This window comes from Lycorma delicatula, chromosome 10, assembly GCF_047948215.1.
Source record: "Lycorma delicatula isolate Av1 chromosome 10, ASM4794821v1, whole genome shotgun sequence".
Lineage (NCBI taxonomy): Eukaryota > Metazoa > Arthropoda > Insecta > Hemiptera > Fulgoridae > Lycorma > Lycorma delicatula.
In genome coordinates this window covers 96,584,354-96,608,810 of record NC_134464.1, presented here as the reverse complement: position 1 = coordinate 96,608,810, position 24,457 = coordinate 96,584,354, and the positions used below count along the sequence as shown (strand labels likewise).

The 24,457-nt window shown below is 31.9% G+C and overlaps 1 protein-coding gene across 2 annotated transcripts in view; it reads left to right on the top strand.

The window, feature by feature from the left end:
- LOC142331353 (uncharacterized) overlaps nt 1–24,457 on the top strand; it is a 150,842-nt gene that overhangs the window by 57,198 nt on the left and 69,187 nt on the right. Inside the window, exon 1 of one of the 2 annotated variants that reach the window (XM_075377199.1) lies at nt 18,262–18,606. The exons of the other annotated variant lie outside the window; for it this stretch is intronic. The gene's annotated coding sequence lies outside the window, so the exon portion shown is untranslated. Of the gene's footprint in view, nt 1–18,261; nt 18,607–24,457 lie in introns of those variants that run through there. 2 annotated transcript variants of the gene reach the window in all.

The following is a 24,457-nucleotide window of genomic DNA, read 5'->3' as shown; positions in this document are numbered from 1 at the left end:
ACTTTTCATACTTGCTTCTTAATTCATTTTAACTTAAAAACCTATTTAATTATCACTACAACTTTAATTTTTCAACAACAAAAGATAAGCTTTCTGATTCACAAAATAAACAGCAATGATCCCCATGTTGATTTTTAGTGAAACAAATGCTTTTGATTGGCTAAGAGGATAAGACAAGTATTTGAATGGAAGCTACAACAACAAATAAGACAAGTTTGAAACATATGGCATAATTCAACATTTTTTTTTTTTGTTATTTATAACGAGTATTGAAACAAACTGATTTTATATTTAGGAAGATCATTCAAAATACCAAAATTTTGGTTTTGAAAGGATAAGACCAGTTCTGGAATGTCACTAAATTGTAATATGCACATACTAGCTAAAGTACCATGCTTTAGAAGAGTTATCAACTTTTAATTTGATAACTAATTTGCTTTTTTTTTAATTGTTCTATAATATTTCAGAAATTATGTTTAGATCCAAGTATAAATAAAGTTTACTCTTAACTGAATTAGATTTAAACATTTATTCATACATTTATTTTTATCGTTAGTGTTAAATTAACAGAAATACATAATATGTGGGAAAGAGTATTCTAGGAAGCTTCAAGTTTAATTAGTTATTTTAAGAAAAAACTAATTTTACTTTTTATTAATGTATTTTTAAAAATTTGTTATAGAAATATGAAATACCTGTTTATTGTATAAATTGCTGAAGTGTAGTTTACACTTGAAGCTATTTACTGGAGTAAAGCTGGAGTAAAGCTATTTACTCCAAGTAAATAGCTTGGAGCTACAAATAGCTCCAAGCTATTTGTAAATAAAACATATATAATATCTCACGTTTTATTATCTGGAAAAAATTTATACAGTATTATAGAGATTCAGGCAGTAATAAAATGCATTGTATTGTAGTAAACTGCAGTAAAATGAATTAAAATGTAGATAATTCACTCAGTAAATTGCACTAAAGAAGTATTGACCAGTTGTCCCACTACTATTATATGCATTGTCACGGACTGTACATGTAAAAAATTACACTAAAACCATATTTAAAAAGATTGTAAATTCACTTTAATATTTTCAATACATTTGTAACAAAATTTTGTTTAGAAATATTAGAAGACCAATTTTATTTTTCTTATATTTTATTTGGATCTTTCCTTCCTTTTTCCTGTTTAGTCTCCGGGAATTACCGTTCAGGTATTTACTTTAGAGGATGAATGAAGATGAAATGTATGAGTGTAAATGACGTGTAGTCTTGTACAGTCTCAGTTCGATCATTCCTGAGATGTGTGGTTAATTGAAACCCAACTACCAAAGAACACAAGTATCCATGATCTAGTATTCAAATCTGTATAAAAGTAACTGCTTTTACTAGGACCTGAACACTGGAACTCTCAACTTCCATTTTATTTGGATCTAGTTGCAACAACATCTAGTAACAATTTCTTCTTAAGCTGTTTTTTATTTTTACTTTCTTTCCTGTATTTTCTCATTCTAAGTTCATGTCCTTTCTTTCTTTCTTCACTCTATTTTAAATTCGGATCTGATGTTTTCTCTTCAACTTGAGGATCCTTTATTCCATTTATCATATCTCTATAATCACTCCAACTTTCTACATCTTCAATTTTGATATTTTCCTTTTCCATGACTTCCTTAACTTCCTTAAGCCAGTTTGTTGTCTTTCTGTGTTTTTCAAAATAGTACATTAGTTTATGGCTTTAATGTGAAATTACTGGCTTTAATGTAAAAAAATGGCTTTAATATAACATTAATTCTTTTAATGTGATAAAGAACCTTCTCTTTTAAATGTTTTTGATATTCTATCAGTTTTCTTGCAGAGATATTTATTGCTTCTTAATTTATATTCTTTAATTAGTCTAAATGGTCCTAGACTGATCTTCATAATTTTAATTTCTTTCTTTTCAATCATCTCCATTTCCAACTTCTTTTCACTGTGGTAAAAATTTTTAGCATGCTTCTGGTTTTACCATAATTTAAAAGTGGCACTGATGGATAGTTCTTTCGTATTATATGTATACTGGCAGATTTGATAATACCTTTTTTGCTCTTTTCTTTAAAAATGATATAAATCTTCCTTTTGGTGTTAAGCATGCTTCCAGATGTTTAAATTTGTTCTACAATTCTACAAAGTGTTCAAAAAGTGACGCAACCTTATGGAAGAATCATTCCTTCTTTTGTTGCATATTTAATCGAGGAAAAATAGATTACACAATGCATCAGAGAATATATTTATTGTTTCCCAATACATTAGCTGTACCAGTTATGCCTTGATCCAGAATGATGCGAATACACTAAAGATATCGTCTTTCAAACAGCTGTACAACAAGTTCCAATATATAGGGAATGTGGAAGATGCAGACAAAAGTAGTCAATCGAAAGTGCTAACTCTATAAAAGTTGACCAAAGTGCAAGCTGCATATTCTGTTAGTCCCAAGAAATCTGTGTGACACCTATCAAGCCAGTCTGGTCTCTCTGTCTGTAGTCCTCTCATGGCATCACGCAAGTGTTTAAAGATGCATCGTACAGAATCGTGTTGTTCACGAGTTGTTACCTGCAGACACTGAAAAATGAGTAGCTCTCTGTCAGCAGTTCATGTCATCTGTAACACCAGATAGGGAAGAACTCGATGACTGGTTTCAGTTTGACGAGGTATGATTCCACCTTAATGGATACATGAATACACAGAATTCATGCATTTGGTGTACGGGAAATTCACATCAGCTGCACAAGTATCTTCTGCACGGACAAAAAGTGGGTGTTTGGTGTGCAATGTCATGTAGGAGAATCTTCATGACATTCTTTCACAGCACACTGAACAGTGAACGCTACATATAGATGGTGCAACAATTTGTAAACACTTTATCTGCTGACAACTAGAATACATTTAGTTATTTAGTTTCAGCAGGTCAATGCTACGGCTTATACAGCCAAGACTATGACTTTCTTGGATCAATTTTTTCTTGGATCCTTAGGGTATTCTTTGGGGATACCCTATGCTATTTACAAAACTAATCCTCATCATCATTCCCGAATTGCAGAGCGAAATTTAACGATGTGTCGCTGCAGTTCTTCAACAAAGGTTATAACATGGGTTTAAGAGCATGAAATGTCGTATTCAATTATATTAATCGCATAATATGAGGCCACTTTCAACATTTGTTGTAACTTAATCATTTTCTCGTTGGTTGCGTCACTTTTTGAACACTAATTTTTACATATTTTTCATCTTCTTCATGTTATCATTTCTATATTTAATCGTAACTTCTATCTTTTCATAAGCGGTTTGTTATCAAACTTTATCATCTATTTCCTGTAATATTTCTATTTGTATTTATGTTGTTTCTTTGTCTTCTGATAGAATCGTAATGTTAGATATCTAATAAAAAAATAGAATCATCTTTTAATGTTATAATCTTTTAATAATGAAAACTTTTGATTACTTATGGCAACCATTTATTTTTATATAAATTCCATTATAAAAAAATTTAACATTTATGCAAAAAAAGGAGAAGTTTTGTAAAAGATTGTAGGAAAGAGATCTAAAAGATTCGTAATCGTTCGTCATACTTCAGTGTTCAAGGTTAGTGCAGTTCATATAAAGGGCTGTCCTGACCTTGCACGGGATACAATTACTTTTGTTAATATAGTTTTCAACATTTTTCAGAGTTTTAAGTTGCAAAGGCACGAGGTCAAATGAAAATGTATCGCTTCTTTCATCGGCACAAAATAAATTAATCTTCGAATGTATAGTGCAAACCAGACTCCTGCTATATATTCAGTATTTCTGATTAGTTCTGATTCTTGGATTCTTTTCTACAACAGTTGGTAAAATAAAACCTGTATGAAACGATGTTAGTAATCGGACACTCAATTTGCAGTGTGGGTTGTTAAATGTAATAACAGAGATTACATTTATATGAATTTTATTTGCTAATGAAATTTTATTATGACTTCATTATAATAAAATTTGCCAATCATAACTAGTAATATCAGTACATTCTAAACAAAAGGTATTTTACTATGTTAATTACACCATTGTTGTTTACTAATCTAAAATCAGTCTACACAAATAAAGAGCTATGTTGAACGGTTATTGAAACAAATTAGAAAAGATTACGCCCTAAAAACAATTCAAAAAACAAAACTAAATTAAAATCTAAACCTAATGACCATCTCTACTGTTAAACAATCAGTAGATACTATGGAGAAAATTTATGTATAAAACTTATATACAGATGAAAAAATAACAAAGAAATAATGAAATAATAATAATAAAAAAAAAGAATAATAATTGACAAATAAAAAGTTAAATAAAAATAAAAGGCGTATTTTCGCAGAGTATTCATCATAATAATAAACACGGGTTATTAAAAAAGGACTTTACAACTTTAAAAGCATATAAAAATGTATTTAGATAACTTAAAAATTCGGTTCAGGTCTCGTTTTTTAGCAAAACACATAAATTTTTGTCTCACGTAGTTCATTAGTACCGAATTCAGCCACCAGTGTTATCACCAGTTTTGTTAAAAATGGATAAGTTTACTGGTGCGGAAGATGCTCGCTGTGTGTTTTGGTTTCACAAAATTGCAGTCAGCAAGTTTAGTTCAGCGGAATTTTCGTAGAGGAAACGGTAGTGAGCCTCCTAGTACGCATACAATTTACTCTTAGCTTCAAACCTTCGTTGAGCCAGGTTTTTCTATTAAAAATACGAAATTACTAGGACGCCCACAGGTCCTTGAAGCTGTTGCAGAACAATTCAGAGAAATCTTTGCACGTAGTCTGAAGAAAACAACTTGACGTACGTCATGAGAGACTGGCATTCCACAAAAACGACTGTTTGGCGCGTATTACGTAAACGATTATACTTGAAGCCGTACAAACTAACATTTTTCGTGAATCACTCTGTATAATGATAAAGTAGAGAAAGATGATGTTATTCTGCATGTAACTGTTCCGTACAAAAAGAGAATCGATTAAATCACTTAAAAAAAAACTTTGTTATGTGTGAATGAATTTAGACTTTTAAAATTAAAAATTAATTGCGTTTTGTAAATATTATGCAAATTTTTAGCAGAAAAAAATGTATTAATAAGAAACATTAATTTTTTTTAATGGTGTAATAGTAATTAACTGCGATTAAAGTAAAATATTTCAATATAACTCTTGAGGTTTACACAGCCAATTTTCACAAAAAATACGCAGTTTAGTTTCTATTGATCCGCTGTACGAGTAAAAACGGTGGTATAAAAACTCTGTGTAGTATCTCCGTTCTGTAAAACTAAGAACACAATGAGATTATCACGAGTTAATATTCAGTTGTTTTATTTATATATATTTTATATATTTTTTTTAATGTATATGTGTGAACGCGTGCGCGCGATAGTGTAAAATATTTACTTATGTTGTAATTTTTAATACACAATTTTATGAAGATTAAATTAAAGCTGGATTCCTACATTTTACATATTAATTACATTTAAAAACAACATTCTGATATGAAATCCACGTAGAAAGATCTATGTGAAGAATTAAGTTGTTTAATATTATTTATAAAATTAAATTTAAAAAGATTTCATGTCCATAATTACAATAAAATTATTAAATTAGATAAAAGAATGAAAATTAATATTTTAAATAAAATATATAATTTATATTTACGGTATAAATATAAATATTTAATTTACATTTTAGATAAAATGTAAATAATTATGCAAATTAAAATAAATAAAATTTAATAGTTTATATTTCAAACGCAGAAATGAAAGAAAACAAAATGGAACTAGCTATAAGTTTAACGAGAAAAACTTTAAATGTGTCTCTCTCTTAGAATTTTCTTAAATTTTTTTTTGTCTTCAGTCATTTGACTGGTTTGATGCAGCTCTCCAAGATTCCCTATCTAGAGCTAGTCGTTTCATTTCAGTATACCCTCTACATCCTACATCCCTAAAAATTTGTTTTCATATTCCAAATGTGGCCTGCCTACACAATTTTTTCTTCTACCTGTCCTTCCAATATTAAAGCGACTAATCCAGGACGCCTTAGTATGTGGCCTATAAGTCTGTATCTTCTTTTAACTAAATTTTTCCAAATGCTTCTTTCTTCATCTATTTGTCGCAATACCTCTTCATTTGTCACTTTATCCACCCGTCTGATTTTTAACATTCTCCTATAGCACCGCATTTCAAAAGCTTCTAATCTTTTCTTCTCAGATACTCCGATCGTCCAAGTTTCACTTCCATATAAAGCGACACTCCAAACATATACTTTCAAAAATATTTTTCTGACATTTAAATTAATTTTTGATGTAAACAAATTATATTTCTTACTGAAGGCTCGTTTAGCTTGTGCTATTCGGCATTTTATATCGCTCCTGCTTCGTCCATCTTTAGTAATTCTACTTCCCAAATAACAAAATTCTTCTACCTCCATAATCTTTTCTCCTCCTATTTTCACATTCAGCGGTCCATCTTTGTTATTTCTACTACATTTCATTACTTTTGTTTTGTTCTTGTTTATTTTCATGCGATAGTTCTTGCGTAGGACTTCATCTATGCCGTTCATTGTTTCTTCTAAATCCTTTTTACTCTCGGCTAGAATTACTATATCATCAGCAAATTGTAGCATCTTTATCTTTTCACCTTGTACTGTTACTCCGAATCTAAATTGTTCTTTAACATCATTAACTGCTAGTTCCATGTAAAGATTAAAAAGTAACGGCGATAGGGAACATCCTTGTCGGACTCCCTTTCTTATTACGGCTTCTTTCTTATGTTCTTCGATTATTACTGTTGCTGTTTGGTTCCTGTAAATGTTAGCAATTGTTCTTCTATCTCTGTATTTGAACCATAATTTTTTTTAAAATGCTGAACACTTTATTCCAGTCTACGTTATCGAATGCCTTTTCTAGGTCTATAAACGCCAAGTATGTTGGTTTGTTTTTCTTTAATCTTAATATTTCTTAAATTAAAAATACCATATTTTGGAAATCTTCACCCGTTTTCCAATATGACGGCCAATTTCGTTATTTCAAATGGAAATCTCATGATTTTATTATTGCATATTAGTATTTTAATACATTTTTATTTTTGGGTATATTTCTTTTAACCAAAATGCTTACAAGCAGTAGAAAAGACGAGACAGTCAAAGAATCGAGACTACAAAAAATAATTATAAAAGAAAGAAGAATTTTATGAAAGATTTTAGCACCTAAATAAAAATAATAACAATCTTATCTATCTTAAGATCAAACGAAGACATTTACCAGAAAAAAAGACGGACTGTATAAGAAAAAGAGGGTTTATGGAAATTTAAATAAAAATGGAGGACAAACAGATTAACAAAATCAATTTCTAATTATTATTTTTCTAAATTAAAAACTAAAAATAACTAATTTCAAAAAAAAAATCGAAAAAATCTAAAGTAATAATAATAAAAGAAAAAGAAAATTCAAATCGAAATAATTTTAGAAATAAAATAAAAAATTTTAAGTTTAAAAAAAAACAATAAAAAAAAAACGGGAAGAAAATTTTCCTAAAAAGAAATAGATCAAAGTTTGTTAAAAAATGGAAAAGTACTAACATAAAGGAAACAAGATGTAAATTTGTTTTTTAATGCGATTCATGTAGGTGGTCCAAACGAAAAAACGTGATAATAGAAAAAGCAAATTAAATATAAATAATTCAAATATTTAATTATATATTAAGTAGTATCAGATTTACGAAGTTTTTCTATTACACATAACTCTCAAAAAATCATCCATTATTTTAGCCTAACTTCAAAGTTTCAATGACTTTTATGAAAATTTTTTATCAATTTTTTTTAATATGTATAAAGTTTCCTCCATTTCTTTAACAGATACTGGAAAAAATTTTTTAATACTGTAACTCATCGCTAAAATACTTTTAATATGAATAGCATCCTCTTACGTACCAACTGTCCATTTTATAGGAGGGATTGTTATACTAATTCGATTGTCAAAAGTTATTAGAAAGAAACGACTGAATAGCTGGCTGATCTGCAGCGCCGATCGTTTTTCTATAGATTTCTATTCCCTTAACTCTCTTTATAGGGAGAATAGGAGTTGCAAAGCGAGGTTCCATTACAGGAAGGTAAAGAGGATAGTTTTGGTTTAAAGTAGCAAGTAGCGTTCAGTGGTACAAGAAAACGTGAGTTAAAAAATGTTTATTTCTTTCTACATTTTATTAGGTTCATCACTTGTTTGGAACTCTACTTAGAAACAATACTTCTTTAACAAGGATACAAGCGTTATATTAAAACGCTGGCCCGTCTAGCCAGAACTTGAACCCTCGGGGCCCAGGTCAGACCAGGCGAATCCCTGAACCAACTAATCGGCTTCTAGGGGTCACAGGGCCCACCCAAGGACCACAGAGCTCGCTCCGCTCGCCATTTCCATGTTACCAGGGGGACCGGCGGCCTGGACACCTACAGAACTCGCTTCGGTCGCCATTCCCCGTCTACTCAGAGGGCTCCACCCCCTTTTTTTAAGAGGTAGAGGAACCCCATTTATGGGCGCCTAACCAGTGTCGGGCTCGCTAATAGGTTTCGCAAGATGTTATGAAATGCGACCATGTTCCTGCGCACTACCGACTAAACCTCCACCACTGGTTAACCCATCCTTCCCGGTACAGCCGGTGTGCATTACTTCAGAAATTGGGAAATACTTCCTCACACACATTTAGGCACCACAGTCAACAGATACTGACCTCACACACCCACAATGTACCTCACATTAGACTAAAATCTCACCCACATACTCCACGACATCCAATCATCAGTCCAGATACATAGCTCATGCCGTACATTCCACATATCACATTATATCAATCAGTCACATCCAATCGCATAAACAAATAACTCCCAGGCAATTGATTACTACAGCAAACTCACCTCACGGATCATCATCGGACAGGGGAGTGGAGTGCCCACGGTCTCATCGCACCCAGACGATCCCAACACGTACGGGGAACCTCCTAGGCTCTCAGCCGCGCGCCTATCCGCCTCTGCATTCTCCGACAACCCCTTTTTGGTTTACAATTTTCCTCGATAGTGCGTAATTTCGTCATTATCGCTCTTGTAAATCCGGAAACGGCAGACCAATATTCTTCACTATACGGCATAATCCCCATTAATTCCTCTGGTTCAAACATTACAACTATTCCAATGACATCCATCATTTACTTTCTTTCTATGTTAAAACGAGGACAACAAAAAGGACACATGGAACGCCGACTCCTCAACCTCATAGTCGTGGCATCCATCCGAGTAATCCAACCCAAAACGGAATATATATTTTCTAAATCCCCCATGGCCGGCCAGCAACTGAGTAAAATTAAAATCAGCGAGCCGTGGGTTCCTTCGGACCATCTTCCAACATCCTTTTTTTACTCTATAGGTCAACCTGCCCTTCTCACATCCATCCCATCTTTCTTGCCATGAGAGGGCTCTCCCGCTGGACTCGCGTGGTCAAGTCCATTATCCTCGAGATAATAATTATAAGATATTTAATAATAATAATATTATTATTATCCTCGAGATAATAATTATTTTGAGAATAATATTAATAAATAACAATTAAAGAATTCAGGCTTTAAGAAACCTGAAAAAGAAGCTAACTTACAAAAGATAGAATAACAGTAACTATAGTAACTAAAGTACACATTACTTTGACGTCGAAAAATTCATAACTGATTTCTTTGCCATTCTGATAGATATATAATAATGAAGTAAAAGGATTAATCTATTTTTTCCTTAATGAATAAGTTTAATTCACAACTTCACTCACCCTTCTTGGGAGCGAAGAAATAATGAATATTTTTAATATCTTAACCTTTAAGGGATTTAGAGCCATGGTCGATGACTTGATACCTTCCACAAATGTATCCTGCAAGTTTGAAAGTAATCAGTCGGTTGGTTCTCGCGTGATGCGATAACAAACAATCAAATTTTGTATATAAACATAAAACAAATACCCCGTTTGATTTTTGAAAATCAGAAGAATGGTTGCGAAGATATAACAACTTTCCGAATAACCGTGAACTGTTAGATCGAGAACCTTACAGATCGATGCACCTGAAGCATGCAAAAGTTAGCGTTCACCCTAGTGACCCATCGGGTTGGTCTAGTGGTGAACGCGTCTGGCCAAATAAGCTGATTTGGAAGTCGAGAGTTCCAGCATTCAAGTCTTAGTAAAGTCAGTTATTTTTATACAGATTTGAATTCTAGATTGTGGATACCGGTGTTCTTTGGTGGTTGGGTTTCAAAATTAACCAAACATCTCAGGAATGGTCAAACTGAGACTGTACAAGACTACACTTCATTTACACTCATACATATCATCCTCATTCATCCTCTGAAGTAACACCTGAACGGTGATTCCCGGAGGTTAAACAGGAGAAAGTAAGCTTTCAACCTATTAACAAATACCCCGTTTGAATTTTGAAAATTCGATTTTTTACAGAGATATTATAAGAGCACCCTTTCCACCCCCAAAAATAGTTCCACAGGTGTACTCCATTTGTTACCGGCTGATGGTGATTATTGGTCTAGCCTCGCACGAGGTGATCGCATGACCTCATAACTCTAGCCTCACACCAGTCCTCATGGGAAGTCCGTTATTATTAAACAAATTTATTTAATATTATTTAAAGTAAATTTAATTCTATAATCTTTGTAATATTATTTATTCGATTGAATTACATCATTCAGTTCACACCCAGCTCACACAGTGATAGAAGCTCACAGTTCATTAATTCAATTCATTAAAGTTTTTGTCAACATGCTACGTATGCACGCACTGAAGCAGTATCTTTTTAACGTTGTTTTTTTGAGATGAAATATATCTAAAAACCTTTTCAGTTATGCTAAGAAATATGGGTAAAAATTTGCTTGCGATTTATCAAGTAGTTTTTTTGTTTATCCAGAACAAATAAAAGGGCTCTTCTACTTTCTTTTTATAATAGTATAGATATAGATAGATAAAGGACGCTAAATATGAGTGGGTTGGTCAGAAAAGACAAATCGATACAGTATTTTTATTCATATAAAGATTGTTAGTTAGAACATTTATAAAAATATTTTTTTAATGATTGTTTTGTATTCTAAGTTTCGAAGAAGAAAAACAGTTTATAGTATATATATATGCTAAAAAAAAATTAGATTTTTATTTTAGTAAAATCGTAACCTTTTCAGACGATTTTACTAAAATTTTAACGTGTTTATTGTGGTGCAAAATAATATTTATAAACACATACAGTTATTTTATAGGTAAAAAACTTAAAAAAATTTCAGGATACTTTTATTTAAATAAATATTATTTTTTAAAAAGATGGATTACATGACTTTTCCTTCTCCGTTTTATTATACCTACTACTATTATTGTCGTTGGTATTCTTCTTCCTCTTTTTCACGATATTTAATATCCTGGATCGCGACATGAATTGTAGATGTCAATTTTGTTTAATCTTTTCCTTCAATACCTTTTCTACTTCCACTTTCATCCTTATAATATCCACTTCATTCATCTTTATCCAATCAACTTTCTTTTAGTTTATTTATTTTTTTGTTTTGAGTGAATTTAAAAAAAAGAGATTGAAAATAAATTGGAAGAAATCGAAGAAATCTTAATTAGCTGGAGAAAGTACTTTAAACAGTTACTAAATATAGACTGAGGCACGATAAAAAATATAAATAAAGAATCAGTAATAAAAACTGGTATTAAGGAAATTACAATGGTGGAAGCTAATAAAAATAAGAACAAAAACACAAAAAGAAAACAGCTGATTATGATTAGGTCTGTACGTTAGAAACTTAGGTAGTACTGTTAGATGGATTTAGGTATGAGTACTGTTTGTAGAGAAAATATTAATTATATCGTAAGAGAAAGGAAAGGGATTTTAAGATAAACTTTTTAAAAAAGTTTGATAAGGAGAATTGAAAAAATTATATTGACGAGAAGTTTATTTTACAAGTGACATAGGTTTTAGAAAGAGATCTTTAAAAAAATGAAATAACATAATGAACGAAAAATTAAAGAAAAACAAAATTGTTTTTGAAGAGATATTTACAACTGACTTGATTTTTGGAATATGAATGCTGATTGTAAAGAGATGGAAATTAAATAAGAATATAGCTATGATACTTCTGATTATACAAAAGACGTATGAAAATGTGTCAAGAAAACTACAAAGAAATTTACAAAGAAAAGAGTGTGGAAAAGGAAGTTACAAGAATAAATAAAACAATGTATGTGGAAATTAAAATGTAGTTTGATGATAAAGTTATTATCAGCCAGGAAATATCAAAGAAAGAAATTCATAGCTATTTGCTAATGATATTATCCTAATGAAGTTAAAGTGAAAAGCTCAAAGAATCTTTGATATGTGGAAAGAATGAATCTACCGATTTCCATGGCGATTTGGTAGCGTCTCGGTGTTTCATCCGGAGGTCCCCCGGTTTCGAATTTCGGTCAGGCATGGCATTTTTCATACGCTGAAAAATTCCATTTCCATACACCAAGCTTATGTGGCAATATCATCAAGAAAAAAAAGAATTGAGATGTGAATGTGAAAATACAATCGGAGAAGCAAGAGAGAGAACAAAGAACCAACTTAACAAAGTTTTTCAAACGGTAAAACGTTTTAAATATTTGGAAAACAAGATAGTAAGTAGATTATAAGAATAATACATAATATGAATTTCATGGTTTTACGAAATGCCTATGAAATTTATACAGCCCTTACGAAAGTTGTTATCAGTGTCAGCTCTGGAGTGTGGCGAATAGACTTGTGTTATAAAAATGACAGAAGAAATCTAAAAATGAAATCTATTTGGAGCAGGTTAGACAAGTTGATGAGGGGTTAAATGACGAATGTAGAAGTAAAGAATCTCACAAATACATAAACAGGGTTAAGGAAAGCAGGGCTAAGATGATTTGAACATGCAAGGAGAATGACAGAAGGAAAAACGGCTTTCAGATTTTGAATTAGGAGGCTCATGAGAAAAACTGTTCTTAATACGTTTAGTTTTGTTTGAAATATTAAATATTTGCATTTATCTTTACCAGCTGTTGAAAATTTTCAGTAAAATGACAAAAAAAATATCGCATTTACATAATTGGATGTCATTTTAAAATGGTTGATTCTAGGGACTGTGCTCGTTGTACTTTGTTGTAATGTTGAGAAAAAGCTTAATGCTAAGAGTACATCAATTTAGATCTGAAATTAAAAAAAACCTCAATTTTGGCTAAATAAAATCAAGACAAAGAAAAGTAACCAAAAAATTAGAAATTTGTTTCTTAAATAAGTATAATTATTCAAATCACGTCTCCCAACAAAGATTTTAGTTAAAAACTTAAGTTCTAATTAAGGTTTAAAATACGCCAGTTAAAAGATAATTAATTAATTTAAAAAAAAAAAATAATAAAATAAGTAAAGTTAATTTAAGGAAATAAGAAATCTAATAAAATATTGATGAAAAGTAAAATGTCGTTTAATATTTAATATAGTTGTATTTAATAATTTCAGGGAGAAAGTTAGTAGTTTACTGACCATAATAGTTTTTTATGTGAAGCTTTCAGGCTTAAATATACAGGTGGATAAGGATCAGGTGAGAAATAAAGTTCAGTAACATCAATATTAATGAGGCACCTACTGGGTGACCGGACCGGCTAACAAATTCATCATAGAAGACAACACGTTACTGAATGTCTTTTTACAAATTTAAACATTGAAAATAAAGTCAAATGGTCAGCGATCTTTATCCCTGAATTAAAATAAGCAAGTATTATATTATTCCCTGCAAATAACCTTTACAGATTATACTTTCATTAAAAATGCCTTAAATCCAGTCTTTTTTTCCAAAAAGTTTTCTTTACATTAAATAATACATTTAAAATTTTTGATTGGAAATATGATTACTTATAAAATATTCTTTTTTTAATGTTGTAAAAACTGATTGATAAAGTTTTCTTAAAGTTGATGGCGTTCTTATAGAATGTAAAAAAAAAAAATAGAGAGGACGTTAAACCGAGAGAGGAAGGTTTCCCTTTCCCAATCCTTCTGTAAATGTAAAGAGTTGAGCGATACAAATAACGAGATCGTTTGAAAAAATTATTTACTTTGTAGTTCAATATGAATATTGTATATCTGTCCTTTTATAGGCGCGATTATAAATGAAAAGAAATGGTTTATAATCTTGGGATCACCAAAAATTATAATTTTTTTTCGGAATGGTAAATTTAAAATAAAAAAAAAGGAGTATGAGTGATCCAAAACCTAGTTTGGAAGCATTTACCCGTTTGTTTGATTATGTGTTCGTGTGTGCTGTGTATGTGGATAGGGGGGCAGTTAGTTAAAATCATAGTTAAAGCAATTTTGGTAATTTTTGCTACAGTGTATTGGTGTAGGAAGAACTATTGACATTACATCAATATCAAGTTCCTTTTTTTTGCTCCATAACAATTATAATTACAATCGGCTCTCCTGCGGAGCCATAAGTAAGTTTCCTGACAAAAACACTTGATAAAGAGGTCCTTAAGGAACCCCCAAAATAAATAATACACAATAAATAGTTGCAAGTAAACTTAAAGTCCGATATGAAATTTCAAGCTCAGTCATAAACCACAAACCATTAATTTCAGCACCATATAGTCCACAAAACAAACATTAATTACAAATAAAAATAAAGAAAAAGAAAGAGAAGTAACAAGAAATTAGATACGACACCACTAAACTTGACAGTGTTAGATTCCAAACTGTTACGCAGACCCTAAGTCGAGTACATGGACACGTCTCAACCATCGGACGTCTCTGTTATTATGAATTAGATTAATTACAAAGTGGTTTACATGATTCTCACGCCTCCGCAGGTATTTAACATTGCACTGTTGTGCAATCTCGCTCCAGATAATCGTGAATCTCATCATTCCGCGTGAACCAGGCGCTTCGGCAATTACCCTCGCTACTTTAAGTTCCTTTGAGCAATATTTCTCTAAAAAGACAGCGATTAATGCAAAAAGTTCGCTTTAAACAAAAAAAAGGATTTTGATTTTAAAGAAATCAATTCATCATTTAAATTTCTTCATTGCAAATGGTACACTTTGGAAACGTGTATGTTTCCGAATTGATAAAATTCTGAAAATAGAGAGGAGAATTGTCAGAACGTGTATCAATAAAAAACACCAAAAAGAAGGCCGATGGTGGATTGTCCAAATGAGGTGGTGAATCGAGAAATAGAGCCTGTTACTGATACTATGCGGAAAAAAAGAATCTCTTTCTTTGGTCATCTCATAAGGACACCGGAAACAAGACTGTCAAGAAATATCATTGAAAAGCCCTTGTTCCAAAAGCTAGAAGTAGGATGGATCAAAGAAATTAGAGAAGATATGAAAGATTTGGGAATTTCCCTGACCGACCTACAGAATAAAACTGGAAAAATTACAAAGCTAAAAGACAAAACCATTAGATTTAAACAAAAGACAGACAAACGATAAAATACAACGAAGAGGGTGTTTACAGATGAAGAAAGGAAAGCAAGATCTGAACGGATTAAGAAATACTGGGCAGCTCGGAAGAGTAAAGTAACACGCTTTTCTCAGAAAAGATCCAACTAAAATTGACTTAAGTGGTCCCATGTTGGTCGTAAAAGCATAATAATATACCAAAAGAATAATTCCTGTTCTTTAAATTTACAGTTGATTAACAGGATTAATTACTTGGACGTAATTATCATATTCAAACTCTTTTTAATGTTATTGTGTGTCTTTTGGTGTAAAATTCATGGAGTTTCGTTTTGTAAGAACGTATCACGTACGATTTTATTCTATACAATTCTGGGGTTGAAGAGGAGTTATTTTTTTAAGGAAGCGTGAACCTATTTGTGGATGATTTTTTTTTTTACTATCAAGAAGAAAATATTCTTTTTTGTAAGAGTTTTGTAATGAATAGAATGACAGATTAAGAATAGGAGTACATTGAATGACCCACCTGGTTGGTCTAGTGGTGAACGTGTCTTCCCAAATCAGCTGATTTGGAAGTCAAGAGTTCCAGCGTTCAAGTTCTAGTAAAGCCAGTTATTTTTACACGGATTTGAATACTAGATCGTGGATACCGGTGTTCTTTGGCGGTTGGGTTTCAATTAACCACACATCTCAGGAATGGTCGAACTGAGACTGTACAAGAATACACTTCACTTACACTCATACATATTATCCTCATTCATCCTCTGAAGTATTATCTGAACGGTAGTTACCGGAGGCTAAAGAGGAAAAAGAAAAGTACATTGAATAGCGATAATTCTTGGGAAGGAAAGAAAATCCTTTAATAGTTCTACAGGCGCGGTCATTGGTAAACTTTCACGATGTAAATGACCCATTGGGGGTCACTAAGCGACTGACTAGGGACCAAAATGTGCCCAGCATTGTGGTACACATGAAACCAGGTGAGTTTACACAATCCCTTTTACATTTGGCAAAGGAAGAATGTATAAAGGATAACAAAAAGGTCTGGAAAGGGACTGTCACTGACCGCAGGTATTTACCGTCTTGCTCAGGTCCATAATATTTGGATAATGTAGGCTTTGATATACGAGGTGTGATCAAAAAATACGGTGAATGAATTTTTATAGCGGCAACTGTCGACGCTACATCCATATACTGTAATTTGTCCAATAGCGTGATCATCTGAGGCAGGCAGGGACAAATTGTAACACGTTCGAACTTGCCAGTCAGCCAGTCAGCTGCCAGAGCCGCTAGAGTGAGGTTGTGTTTGTCGTGTCTGTCGCGCAACATGGATTTTGAAAATCGTGTGTCAATTTGCACGGAGTTGAAGGGTCGTCTTCATGCAGGTCCGGACTTCATGGCCGAAATTGTAACTGGAGATGAAAGTTGGGTCTATGGCTATGACCCTGAGACCAAAATGCAGAGTTCCCAATGGAAAACCAGTTCATCTCCTCGCCCTAAAAAGGCACGTCAGTCAAAATCCAACATCAAGGTCATGCTCGTTGTTTTTTTCGATAGTGAGGGCATAGTGCGATCAGAGTTCGTTCCAAGGGAAACAACTGTAAACTCTGAATTTTATAAGGGTGTACTGCAACGTTTGCGAAACGACGTACGAAGAAAGCGACCAGAAAAATGAACCGATGGCTTCCTTCTTCACCACGAAACGCGCCGTGTCACACCTCGCTTCTCATTCGCGAGTTTTTGGCCGAAAAAAGTGTTCCTGTCTGTCCACATCCGCCATGATTTAGCACCATGCGACTTTTGGCTCTTCCCAAAAATTAAAACTGTGCTTAAAGGAAAACGTTTTGACACCATTGCTGACATTGAGAGGGCCACGACCGAGCAGCTGGAAGCCCTTCCGAAAGACGCCTTCCAGAAATGCCTCCAGTCATGGAGTCAACGTTGGGATAAGTGCATTGCCAGTCAAGGACAGTACTTTGAAGGAGATTAAATCGAATTCTATGTAACCTTATTACTTTTTTTAATAAAAAAATTATTCACCGTATTTTGTTATCACACCTCGTTCCTATTTATCCTATGATAAACTTTTTTTTCAATATTACCAATAGATATCTACAGTTAACGCTAACTTTAGTCAACCGTTTCATTATTTTATACTGTTATGTTCCCTTTGGCCGCACACTTTCATAAATTGTATAAAGAAAATGTTTGTGACTAATATTATTTTATAACTGTAAATAAATAGGCTAATTTCAGTATAAAAACGGTAAGATGAACAAAAATTATATACGAATATAATTAAATTCAAAAATCAATATAACAATAAAAAAAAAATTATTTCTTCATTTCACTAATAATTTTAAAACTTTGGCATGTCTGCGTATAATATTTTGCTTGGTATCAACATTCACCTACCAGTTTAGGGATCGCTGGTTTATTGTGTTCAGGTTTTTGTACTCGTTACATAATGTATGTGTTATGATTGTATTTAAATGTATTTTTTATTTTAAAAAGGAATATTTTTTAATAGTTTTTTCTAAGTTGAACAAACATTCCATTACAGATAGTATATTAATGTAAGTGCATGGTTTTCAATTCGTATTACATTTTCATACATGCATACATTCAAATTAAAAATACATAACGATGGTGATTATGTATGTAGTGGGTAGAGAGTAAAACGTATATAGTATAAAACAAAACAAAAACAACACCGTCAGCCACCTCTCGTATTGTATCATGTCGAGACGACAGACCGACGGCATGACCCAAACACATTGTTTAGCTTGCTGCTTACCGCAGTTAAATCCCCCTCCATTTCCGTCGCAACTACAACAGACTGTTTTACTGCTTCGATATTACCGGTAAACATGTTGCGCAACATAGCTGCGCAGTAAACACTAATTGAACACACTGGCAACAGCAGAGCTTCGTCGTCATCAATACATGAGAAGTAAAGGCGTTGATATTTTAAACCTGTTTATACACAAGTTTATGTAATTTTTAGTTCCAAGGTACAACGGTTATTATACAAAATCTTTACTTAACGGAATTAATTTAGATTTATTCTAGCTGAACAGTGTCAAATATTCTTTCTTAAAGGTACGTTTATTTTATTTTAAAATTAACTCCATATTTAAGTTTTCCTATTATTTCTTTGTATTATAACGTTTATTACATCTCTAAGATACATTTATTTTATTAACAAAATATTTTTTATAGAATATCCGTACAATTTATTCTAATTATTTAAGTCAAACCTTTTTCTAACATTCTTAGAAGTATTATTTCAATGTTTAATAACGTATGACGTCATCAGAATGTTTTAACTGTATCTTGCATCAAGGAAATCCGTTCTTGCTCAATTGAGAACATAAAACTGATAAACAATGACATTTTTATTTCTTACGTTAAACGAAAGTATTTTTATTTCTTATCTACGAAATTACTTCTAAATTTACATCATTAATATGTTACCAGCAATTCGCAATTAATATTCAGTAATAATTTTAGCATTTATTTTTAATTAGTTTTAGTATAATGTTAATTATCTGAATTTAACTAAGTTAAAAAAAAAAAAATTTTTTAATCTTTTTGTTTGTGACGACGAGCGCGATTACGCTTTGGTCATTTTGCGTTATGAAAATGGAAATTTGTTGCGTATAAAATGCCTTGTCTAACCGGGATTCGAACCCAGGACCTCCGGATAAAAGGCTACCACTCAGGTTATATTTAATTAATAAAAAAAAGTATATATATATATATATAAATTTTAATTTTAATTATTTTTTCGTAACTTCCATTTTTCATTTTTTTTAATACTATTTTCCATTCTATTCTGATATAAACTTTAACCTCAACATATTTAGTTTACCAAACATCTTCAGTTCTAATTCATAGATTCCAGTCTTTGTTTTCCTTCTACTTTTTTACTTTATACGCGTCCCTCCATCAAAAAATTAACTTTGCCTGTTATTTCATTATACATGATTTACTTATAGTTCTTCTTTAACAAGATTATTCCAATAACTGATATCCTTTCCCATTTCATTTGTCTTAAGACCATTTCATTTCAAACTTTTTCATTCTACCTAATTTTCAACATCCTTCTGCAACACTACATTTCATAGGCCAATATTCTTTTACTTTCCGTTTTGTTTTTAATGCATAGGCATACTACCATTAAGCGCTACACCCGATAAAAACATTTTCAAGAATTTTTTATTTTGTTATAATTCTTTGATTTTAGAAAAAAAATTTTTGCAAGAAATAACTCCTTGTTTGTGCTGAATTGTTTTTTATATCTTCATTTTTTCGTCCATCCTTTATATTTTTACTCGCATTACCTTTTTTCGTTTTTTCCTGTTTAGCCTCCGGGAATTACCGTTCAGGTATTATTTCAGTGGATGAATGAGGATGATATGTATGAATGTAAATGAAGTGTAGTCTTGCACAGTCTCAGTTCGACCATTACTGAGATGTGTGGTTAATTGAAACCCAACCAACAAAGAACACTGATATCCACGTTTTAGTATTCAAATCCGTATAAAAGTAACTGTCTTTACTAGGACTTGAACGTCGGAACTCTGGACTTCCAAATCAGCTGATTACTCGTATTACCTAAATAACAGAATTCTTCCATTTCTCGTACATTTTATTCCCATCTATTGATGTTTGTTTAGTTTCTGATTATCAACTGTCATATTTCATTATCTTGTTTTATAACAGACTTCAAAAAAGGAGATTATATATTCGACCCGTATATATTTTTTTGTTTGTTTGTGCATCAAGTTTTTTTCTATTAATCTGATTGAAATAAATCTTGTTGCAATCGATGCAACAAGTAATTTTTGAAAAAAAAAACGTTTTAGATACAAAAAATCGTTCTTAAAATTCACATGAAAGGTTTTTCGCCGTCCGGCGAGTAGGTAGGGACAGTAAGACTACTGATATTCTATATTTATGTGTCACGTTAGATGATGTTATATGATCTTCTATAGGGCAAGTAATGTGAGTTTCTGCATAAAATATGTAGTACCGTTAATAAAATCATAAAAAGATGAGATATCTCGTCTTAAACCTTTCAGACCTAATAATATTCATTATATATAATATACAGCATCGGTAGGGACAGTAGGAATCTTATAATAGTGTCTACGTGTATCACATTACATGGTCTTTTACGGTCTCTCGCAAGGTCGGACGAGTAAGTTTAATAACTAAGTTAAACCATCCATTGTGTTAAGAGTAACATAACAACTTGTTCTTTTACAAATTTTTCCCCAAATCTACTACAGCTCTATTTAATGTTGTTTCTTGCAATTTATGCACTGTTATAGCCCAACTTAAAATTAAAGGTAGCATACGTCTTTCTACAGCTCCGTGTCCTTTTAATAGCTTGAAAAGTTGTACGTACTGTTGTAATAGGTACAATACCTTCACCTTTCATTCTTATAGCTATTGTTTCGTCATCGAATTTTATTATACAGCTTTTGGTAACTCACCCCTTTTCAATTGGTTCTTTCGTAGGGCAGGCCATTTGAATTTTTTTTAAATTCCCACAGCGTTGTTAACTAAACCATCAGAAATCGATATATTACGCCATAACATAACTCTTGAACCGTCCGCCATTTGTTCATTATACAAAATGACTCCACAGTTATTGACGGCTACTAAAATAACATTCCTGGAGGAAGTTTTCCCATATTTTACAGCTTCTTGTGATTCATCATTAGCATCAATAATATAAATTCTATTTGTTTTTTATATCATATCAGTCATATCATGATTATATTCATAAACTAATTTAATAGTTGGGAATGTTCTTCAGCATTTCCATCTAAAAATTCGTCTGTTAAAAGTACCCTACTTTCGCAAAGCATTTCCAAGTGGCCAGTTAGTTATAACTTCATCAAAACGCAAGTTATTTAATAAATCGATTAACCCTACGTCATTTCTTTGTCTCACGTTTATTGTTAGCTTTCAAAATGAAAAATGATGCCAGAAATTTATTTCTGCTTCATACCAAGGAGATTGAACAAAACACCAATGGCCTTTGACTAGAGGCAGCTGCATTATCTCACCAAAAAGTACATTAACTCCGCCGAATAACTTATCGTTATTAATCAGACACAAAAAATTATGAAATAACTATTAAAAAAAAAAAACAAAATGGAACCGACATCAAAATGCGCTAAAAAGTAAGAAATAATTTCGTTCAAACACTTAATTAATTACTTAAACAATTTTTTGGATCGGTGCCTGCTTCTACAAAATTAATTTTTAGATATAACATAAATTTGTTCTATAATTACTTCATAAAAATTAATACCGATATTTCATCATTGGAATTAATATTTATGCGCTTTGATTGCTTTTATGTTTGCGATTATTACATTTTTTTATTTACACCATCTATAGGTCCATTCAAGTATCACGTAAGTATGATCATGTATTTTGGCACGGATTCAAAAACGTGTCTAAAGAATTAGCATTTTGATGTCGGTTCCATTTAAAAAAAAATTATTGTTTATTTATTTTCAAGCTGAATCTCTCTCATAGTAATATTCATACTATAAATTATTTATTCTAATAAATTTTATTATGTCTGCCAAAATTATTAATAAATATTCCAAGTTATTCACTCTCAAAGTTTCCCTCAACATCTAAATAGCTTCTTCTGTGTGCAGATTAAAAACATTCTAGTTTCGTTCCTTTCTGAATCGGAGCTGGCTTTTCTTCATTTTCTGTTTTATATTATAGGTACTTCAAATTATATTATATAAGTGAATCAAAGGTTATAGTAAACCTGATAGAAACTTCGTCCATTATGTTTATTGTGATGCCACCGATAACAAACAGAATCCTTGGCTGGCCGACAAGGAATTTCCCAAAATCATAATCAAACCATCGATATTCTACCAGTCCCGTAGTTTTATACCCTTTGAAGCGAAAATGAAGAAGAAAAGATTAAGGACAAATGAAAGGGATGGGGGTAAGAAAGGAAGATCTATCGTTACATGAATATCTGTATGAAAATAAAGTATTCCACCTAAAAGAAAATCCAAGCTTCTTCCCGAAAATGGGCGCCATACAGTCGTTCGGGAAATCAGGGGATTTTTCTCCTAATGGAAGTAGCCCAATATAAATAAACGACGTGGCATTTTAATAATGTATGCTGTAAACAAATTAATATTTTTTTTTAGAACTTAAAATGCCATTCCAAAATATATGAATTTGGGTTTTAATGGAATAACGAAACTTACCCAAAAAGAAATTGTATATTTAAGTCACTAAATAGTGCAACGTACGAATAATGAATTAAATATGAAAAACCCTAGTAATTTTTTATTTATTTATGAGTATTAGACAATTATTATGGGCTTTCAATTTAAATTTAATAGAATTTTCATCAATGGCTGGTGAGTACGATTTTCAATTTATGGTTATTTTAGAAGGTTTTTATACAATTTTCTAATTTTTTGTAAGAACGAGGTTTCAAAAAAACTTTTTATTTACAATCCGGTTATACATGGGCTCGCTCTATCACCTTCGAAATAGTTCCCTCGGGAAGCCACACAACCGCTTCAAACTATTTTTTTACTCTTCATAGCAGTGTTGGAACTCAGAAACCGGAATATCCTTCAGACGGTCAGTTACATTTTTTTAATGTTTTCTACTGTTCCAAAATGGTGTCCTTTGAGATGTTTTTTTAAAGTCGGGAACAAGAAAAAGTAGCAGAGATTCAAGTCAGGTGAATAAGGTGGTTGAGGAATTACAGGAATGTTTTTCTTTGTCAAAAACTCATTAATTGAAAGTGCAGTGTGACAAGGTGCCTTGTAGTGATGATCCAGTTGTCTTTGATGGCAACTCTTTTCCGCAGTCATTCAAGAATTTCTCAATAAACATATTGATTTACAGTCTGTTCTTTAGGCAAAAACTCCTTATGAGCAATGCCATTACTATCGAAGAAATAAATTAGCGTGGTTTTGATTTTTGATTCGCTCATTTTTTGGGACGTGGTGAGTTTGAAGTGTGCCACTCCTTGCTCTGGTGTTTTGTTTCTGGGTCCTACTCAAATATTCAAGATTCATCATTAGAAATAAAATTTTATAGAGAATCAGGATCATTATCAATTCGCCCTAGAAGATCGCGGAAATCTTCTACCCTGTTGTTTTTCTGTTCAACAGTGAGGTGTTTTGGAACCAATTTTGCACAAACTTTTTTCATATCCAATTCGTCTGCAATCATTGTGACAGTTAATCGCCGGTCGTACCGTATAAAGTCTCTGATTCGCTCAACATTGTCATTACTTTTTGACATTAACGGTCTTCCAGAACGTGGATCGTACGCAATTGATTCCCGGCCATATTAAAATGCTTTAAACCACTTAAAAACTTGGGCTCGTGTTAGAGCGTCATCTCCATACGCTCTTTTTAATTTTGTAAAAGTTTCAGTACCATTCTCACAGAGTTTAACTCAAAACATAATTTCACAACGTTGTTCATAATTATTATCACTCATTATTGTAACGCACAACAAAAACTAGATTCACGAAAAGTTTGTTTACGTCTTACATGACAACAGTAGACTAAAGATATCAGTACCTATAAATCAGCTGTTCATATAACTATATGTTTACTAGTAACTTTACAGGGTAAAAAAAAAAAAAAAAACTAGTCTCATTACAGACCTCGTACACACAATATTTTTAGTACTGATTAATAGAATTATCCGGCGAACTTCATTGTAATTGTAAAACGTATAGGAAAATCTATTCAAATAGATCTATCAGAGACGTCAAATAACAGTACAGACGTCCGACGGTTGAAACGAACCCATGTACTCGACTTACGGTCTGCGTAACAGTTTGGAATCTAACTCCGTCAAGTTTAGTGGTGTCTTATCTAATTTCTTGTTACTGCTCTTTCTTTTTATTTATTTTTATTTGTAA